The following is an 8223-nucleotide window of genomic DNA, read 5'->3' on the forward strand; positions in this document are numbered from 1 at the left end:
GATGACATATGGCCCCATGGAGGCGCGCCATAAGCCTTAAGATGGAGCCAATCATGGGATGACATATGGCCACAAGGAGGGGCGTCATAAGCCTTAAGTTGGAGCCAATCACGGGAGCGAGTGGGACATGGCCACATCTAGTGTTTGCCTTTTGTTACACCTAAAACATAGATTACTGGATTAGCTAGCCATATATTATTGACATGATGATCGATGCTAAGTACTAAATAACAATAGATCGTCATGTTTTTGCTTGCTTTAGTTCCGTGTATGAGAAGATTTGCAGAAAAGGTTGTTTGTCTTCATCTTGGTAACTATATCTAACCTAAAAGACACGAGGGGCTTGCCAAATTTTATATAAAAGTTGGAAAAAAAACTAATATTGAATTGGAAATCGAGATTTGACTGAGAATACGCACGCATATGTGTGTGTATGTGTCTATGTATATTAATCTCTAAAAAAATCCTTCTTAATTAAGTGATGATTAAATATTTGAAATAGTTAAGAGAAATCCATGTGACGGAAAAGGAATATAAGCAAAAAAATTTATTCAGACAGTATAATGTGCTTGCCATTCTAGGTGAGTGGATGACAATATGGGCTGAGCATAGTCTTCGTGGTTGAATATAGAGCTTTAAATCATAGTTGTCAAAGCTGAAATGATGAATTATTCGCTCCAAAGCTTCACATTTGGATCTTAATCGATCTTGAGACATGATCAGATGACAAAATTATCTTTGGTTGATCAGAAGTCTCTTCCTTTTAAAAGAACGTCTCGGCCTTCTATATGCTCCAAGTCTAGAATGGTCCTTCCTTGTCATCAATCAAACAGCATGCGTGCTTTTTAGACATTTCGATTTCGGGGCTTCACAACTTTCATTTACAAAGAAATTATTTGAAGAAACACTAAATTATCGTGTTTGTGACAAAAGAAACACTGGATTATCAGAATGATCCATTGTTAAATCAGGAGTTGATAATCGATTAATTGAAAAAACAACAATGTCAAGCAATGCCAATGATATTGAGGAATATTAGCATGATCCATTGTTAAAATCCGTTTTGATTATGTTTTGTTTTGATAAGCAATACATAGTAGCCATAGGAGGCTGAGAGTCCAAAGTGTATCTTACATGGCCAGAGCAGCAACAGCCATAGAAGCTATACAACCTGCAACAATATTAATGAGCAGAAAAACTAACCCAGCTTCACTAGACAAAAGAACAGAAACTGAAAACTAAAGAGAAGAGAAGACCAAGCTTCAGGACAGCAAATAAAACTCAGAGTATCTCCCATAAAAGAAAAACCCAAGAATCCCAAAAGGCATCAGAAGCATGCACACCCCAACAACTGCAGAAAGAAAGCACCAGAAGTCACAGTGCACAACTTGAAGGATGAGGACCTTCCCAGCAAGCCTGCAGGAAGGATCATCAACTACCCAAATCCCCCATGGAAGACACAACAGCAAACCCATGCTGGAACCACATATTATCCAAGCTTCCAGAAGCTCAAGTCCACGCCTTAAGGTCCACCAATCTGTAGACCCCAAGTTTTGCAAGGTATTCAGCCATGGAGTTGGCTTCCCGGAGGGTGTGGCAGAAGGAGACATTGCCCAGACCTGAAGAAGACCTGGAAACCAGAGCTACAAACTCATGAAACTTCCAAGGTCTGGAGCGGGGATTGTTCAACCAACTCACCGCAGAAGCAGAGTCTGATTCTACCGAGAAATTGAGCCCCATAATATCTCAGCTTCATTCGAGTCCTTGTTACCCACTGAACAAGAGAAGATGCCACTTAACAATCCCTAGATGATCCCTTAACACACCACCAATACCTGCAGGCCCTGGTTTTCCCTCAGAAGAACCATCAACATTCCATTTTAGTGTTTGATCATCCGGGGGGTTCCATATATAACAATGGAGCTCGATTGCTTTTCCCATTCGTCCAATGCACAAGACCTTAATATGATAGCCATAAATCTGAGTAGATCGCTCTCAACCATGAACATACCCTTGTCAATATCAACAAGAAAATAGTATTATAGTCAGGGACCCTGTTATTGAATACCTTGTCATTACTCATAAGCCATACTAACCACAGGACAGCAAAGAAAAGCGTTGTCCAAACCTTCCTATGGCTTCTTTCAACATAACCGTTTTATGCATGTGTACGAGGACACATTAATTACTTTACGATTTCTTTTTTATTTAAAAAAGAGTTAAATTTATGATATTCACCATCCCAATCACTCTAAGACATAGTGTTTTTTTTGGGAAAATTACTGTTACATACCTGCACATTTGAATTTTGCATTTTGTGTACCATAATCCATAATAATCAAAGCTCTGGTTTGTTAGTTTACCTGGTTCAAACTTCAAAACCTTTCCAAAAGAAAGTGGATCAAATTGTTGTTGTCAATTAGAAGCCTGTCTCTTCCTTTCAAAGTAGCTGATTGAGACTTTCCAATGCACCGATGCCATAAAACAAATTTGAAATGTATTTTTTTTTGGTTGGATAAGATCTGAATTGCGTGTAAGAGAATATAAAAAAGTGGCATGCGTGCTTATTTTTTGTTGTAAATCCAATTATTGGCTTTGTGTGCGTGTCGAAATGCCTGTTTGCCCTTTACTCCCTTTATCCACAAGATTCTATGTTTTTGTATTCACAGCCCATTGGTTTTTCAGGCATGCTTTCATTGAAAGATCTCGCGGACAAGATAGCAGCAAAGTTGCAGGACACTTTGTTTATAGGAGCCGAAGTGCAAGGAAAGAGAACGAAATGCGATCTCTGCCCTTGCAAGATATGAAAAGGTACTGTTAAGACCAGCCGAGTTGTATTCCCCCATTGAAATTGCAGGACACTTTGTTTATGTCATTTTGCTGAATAGTCTGGAATCATTTTATTTGTTTCATTCAGCTCATTGCATTTTTTTTTTTGAAATTGAAAATTACTACGATGTTTTGCATAATCATATATGATCAACGGAAGCAGCTCATTGCATTTTTTTTTTGAAATTGAAAATTACGACGAAAATTTCATGAGCAATTATGTTGGACATTTCTTATGTGTCAAATTGTTAATATAGGTTGTTACAACTCGAATCCTGAATACATAAGTGACAATATAAGAGTGATATTGTAAGTGTTGGGAAAACCAAGAATGCTAGAAATTAATTTTTTCCAAATCACAATTCACAAGTCCTAATTATTTTTTCTCTTTGTGCTATCAGAATTAAGATCAAATAATAAAAATAATTACATAAATCAACACTAAGATTTTTATATAAAAACTTGATATGAGAAAAATTATGGAAGAACTGTAGTCCATTAAGAATTTTTCATTATCAATAAATAATGAATTTATAATTATTTTTTCTCAAATTTAATTAAGGGTTACAACATGCATATCATCAAGAATATTTATTCTTGGAATACAATAAGATTAAGAAAGAAATATTTGAGAAAAACTCATAATACTAACAACCCTGATTTTTTGACAAAACAACTAGTTTATACATCACTAATCTTCGATCCAATTATTCAGAATAAAGAGTAACGTGTTTAGAAGCTACTATCAAAATCTTAGCCTAATCTAATAGTTAACGCAGTGGAAAAAAAAAGAATGAAAACAGACCATTCAACTGCCTCTCTTTCTTTTCTTTCTCCCATGTTTTCTGTTTTGTTTTGCTCTAATTGATTGTTGCCGTTATAGTGATAGAATTATTTTAATTTTAAAGAGATAAGGCATGCTATCTTTTGACAATTAATGTGGACCTTTTTATTATATGGTACAACACCACACATAACGATAAGGACACCCCATCTACACTAAATCTTAAAACGGATGTATCAAAAAAATAAATTATTTAAAAATATATAGTATTTTATAATCTTTTAAAATATTATATTATTCAAAACTAATGGGATAAAATGATAGTTCAAAACTTCTAATTAGTAATTAAAATAAAAAAAAATCATAATATTCGTTACATTGTTAAAATCTAAAATTAAAACATAGTAATAGTAGAGTGTTTAAAATATTAAATTAAAATTAAAAAAAAATCTCATGAAATAAGTAAGGTATACAAACCAAAAACATAAAAAAAGGGGAGGTATTGTAAATGCAATATTTATTTATTGTTGTATTTTCTAATTATAATTTTTTATATATTGCATTTTAGATATGTGACAAGCAAAACTATGCTATTTCACTAATATATTTAATATGTTATGAAGTTAAAATTTTAATTTTTCTATGCTAATAGCCCCAAAACAGTCAAATATGATGCATTGTACGAATTGAATTAAGTCATTGACTCGAAATCGATTTCCTCTTAAGAAGATTATTGATCTTCCAAACAATGAAGATAAGATGGAAAAGATGGCATAGAAGATTCCATCAACGTTGCAAGAAAGAAGTTAAAAAATATATGGCGTCAAACTGATGGTGAACCCACCAAAATACTCCCAGCAGAAACAACAGCCATGCACTCAGCTGCTAAAACTGTTGTTTCTAAGCCCCCAAATCCGGCTTATAGAGACGAGCGTTCCTTTGCGGCTGTGGTGTCAAACGCAAAGCCTTCTGACGACTCTCACAAAATTATATCAGTGACTTATGTGCCACCATCATACGACAGAAAATGGCCGGTTCGTAGTCTTATTGGAACAACTAATGAAGGGGTAGACTACGCAAACACTGGGCAATTTATCTTAACATCAATGAAAGGCGTGGTTGGTTTTCGTTTCTTGGGCGCCACGAAAGCAATCATCACTTTCAACAGCCACGACATCATGCAGAAAGGGATAGAAACATGAATCACCCCATGGAAATCTATTTTCAGTGACATGAAACCCTAGTTTAGAGAGGATAAAGCAGACGATAGGTTTGCATGGGTTATCATTCTTGGAGTCCTACTAATATAGCCTGGAACAATGAGAATGTATTAAATCTATCTTAGCTCATCAAGACAGGATTCTTGGTTTCGCTTCACAGAGATCTGGTTTGGGTTACCATGCTGGGATTCAAGTTCTTATTGGAACTACAAATTTAGAGCAAACATATGAATCTGTTAAACTCTTTATAGGTAACTATTGTGCCAATGTGCTCCTCAAGGAAACTAAGCCTGATCTTACCCCTTCTCTCTAATCCCTTAAACTTTCTTCAGTACCTCCGATACAGATAAGCCCTGAGTTTGATCATAAGGACTGTCAAGTGGGTAATATACTCGTTGAGTATATATATTTTTCTAGGATGTTAAAGGTGTGGTAATAATTATTTTTGCTTGGAATAATTTTTTTAAATTATTTTTGATACTAACATATTAAAATAATTTAAAAATATTAAAAAAATATAAATTTAAAATAATTTTTTTAATTCCTTTTAAAAATACTTTTAAAAGGGCAATCAAAATCTGCTAAATGAAAAAGAAAGCTGGGCTGGATAAATCAGAAGATTTGGAAGCGTATTTTATTTCAGGACAGTCCATGGATAAGCTGGATGTTTGGGAACCACTATTAGAGAATGAAGAGGCCCATGCTGATATGGTGGATATTGTACCAGAAACCTTGGAATGTCCAGGTGGCCCATATGCTGGAAAGTATAAGCAATCCTTTGCTTCTTTTATCCCCCCCATAGCTGGCCCGTATGAGCTCCAGGAAATGGAAGCAAATCAGAAAAGGCTGCGTAGAGAAACAAGAAGTCAGCTAAAAGGACAAGGGACAAAATCAAATTAGCTGCATATATATATATATATACATTTAAATTAATTTATTTTAATTTCATCGTTCAACATTCCATTTATATAAAATTATTCTTCTTATCTATTTTAATTCCATCATTCAACATTCCATTTATATAAAATTATTCTTTTTATCTTATCTTTTTCTTTTTCTATTTTTTCTACTGCGATATCCTAATCTCATGTTCATAATTATAGAGTTTATGAGTTAACCCAAATTAACTTTGATTATTTTTTTCATTGCTATAGGATTAGTTCGAAGTTCATAACTAGAGTCACAGATTTCAAAGGTTATTGTTGATTGATTTTTTTCAGGTCCTTTTTTAAATCAATTTAATTCAATTTTATCTTTCAATATTTGATTTATTTGAAATTAGCCTTTGTTTTTTTTTCTTTCCTCTCTATTAGGTTATCTCAATGTTATACTATTTTTGTGGGGTTTACAAATTAACCCATATTGACTCATATGTTTTTCATTCCTTTTTTAAATTAATTTTTTTATCTTTTAATATTAAGTTGTTTGATAATTAATCTTTATGATTTTATTCAATTTGATTTTGAATGTAGTCACCTTGGTATCATGACCAAGTAAGATATTTTGTATCTTGACCTGAGTGGGATCGAATCGATTTTTTTGATCTTTTTTTTATTTTTTTAATTTTCATCTTTAACATTTTATTTGCTAGATATTAAGATTCATATGTTTTCTTATAATTTTTTTTTATGTGAAGTTATATTCTTATTTTATTTATTAAAAAATGGTCTTTGAACTTTTTTTCCTGTATTTCTTTTTATGAAATTATCTTAATCTCATGTTCATGGCTATAAAGTTTACGAATTAACCCTAATTGTTTGTTTTCGATCACTAAAAAACATAGGTATACTAGTTTTATCGGATATTCTAAGGGTAAAAAAACTAATTGTGGCTAAAAAAGATATTAGCACATCTAACGCATCTTACTTGATATAAGTTGCATTATATGGTTTTCAATGTGGTTTAAAGGCTTTGATGGGTTTCTAATCAATAATTTATTTATTGACTTAAAACTCAAATTTATTTATGTGAATAAATCTGGTGTTAAGAATTTATTATAGGCTCATTCTTATGAAAAGGGTTTTCCGTAATTGATATTGTAGTAAAAAAAATACTTCTAATTAAACTTATTAAATATTTAGAATAACTCTGAGATTTTTTGGACAATTCCTGATATTTAAATACTAGCCTTACTTATAAATCCAACATTCTATACTAGAATATTGACCATTAATTCTTATGAATTAAAAAAATTGGTTATTTCAAATATTAGCCAAATTATCATGGATCCTTATAACTGGTTTTTTGATTTGGGATTTGACAATCTTTAATTTAATCCCTATTTTTCCAATTCCGTTTAATTTTACTTGAAATTTCCCCTAAATTCCTAATTTCATGCAATTGCATCCCTATTAGATTTAATTGTTTGCCTTAAATTTGAGCATCTTTTACAAGTTAGTCCTTGGTCTCTGATATGTTCAATTAGATTCCTAGATGACCATTAAACTTTTAATTTTCTTTGATTTGACCCTTGGTTTCACCAATTTCAATCCCTGAAGTCGTATAACCTTTTGCAAGTTATTTCTTGGTCATGAATTGTTTAATTAAGTCCCTAATTGCTTTTCAGACTTTAAATTTTATGCAATTAAACCTCTCATTTAACTAATTAAACTTTTCAAAGTTTAATTTTAGTACCCAAACTTCAATTTGTTTTAGTTAACATCCAAATTGACTCCAAAAGTTGATTTTCCTTGTGATTAAGTCCTTAATGAATTTAATTAAACCTTTCAAAAATTAAATTGAGTCCTTAAACACCCAAATAAAGCATTTTCACTAATGAGATCCTTTGTCAATCAAATTAGGTTGCTAATTTTGTTGATTGTGGACATTTTGATTTACCAACTTTTACCTGACATTTTGACTTTCACCAGCAAACTTGAGTGATTCTTTTTAAGCTTTCTTAACGTGTATTCTCTTGTATATATATATATATTTTTTTTTTCGGGTTTTAACAATGGATAGCAACATCATTTAACTAAGGTATTTTTTGTTGTTTTTTTAATTTTTTTAGTTTTATTTTTTAACATTGAGTTGCTTGATAATCTGATTAAACTCAGTTTGAGTTCTTTTCACCTTTTTTTTTTATTTTTATTTTTTTACCAATTTATTTATTATAATATTTTTTTAATCATATTATTTAAATTATCACTTAAACCAATAATAATAACTTCTTCTCATGATTTCATTTGCATAGCATTCTTTTTTTATGTGGTTAAATTCTACCCAACCGCGGCAAAGCGCATGTCACAAATGTGGTCTCCACTAAGAAACTATGAAGTGAAACAATTAAACTTGTGACCGCGTATTAATTAGTGGCCAAATAATTTAGTGAACTACTAGTATTGACTTAAATAAACAAACAATGCTGACTGACAAGGTTTGAATGATTAT

This window comes from Populus euphratica, unplaced genomic scaffold (assembly GCF_000495115.2).
Source record: "Populus euphratica unplaced genomic scaffold, PopEup_1.0 scaffold145.1, whole genome shotgun sequence".
In the NCBI taxonomy this organism is placed as follows: domain Eukaryota; kingdom Viridiplantae; phylum Streptophyta; class Magnoliopsida; order Malpighiales; family Salicaceae; genus Populus; species Populus euphratica.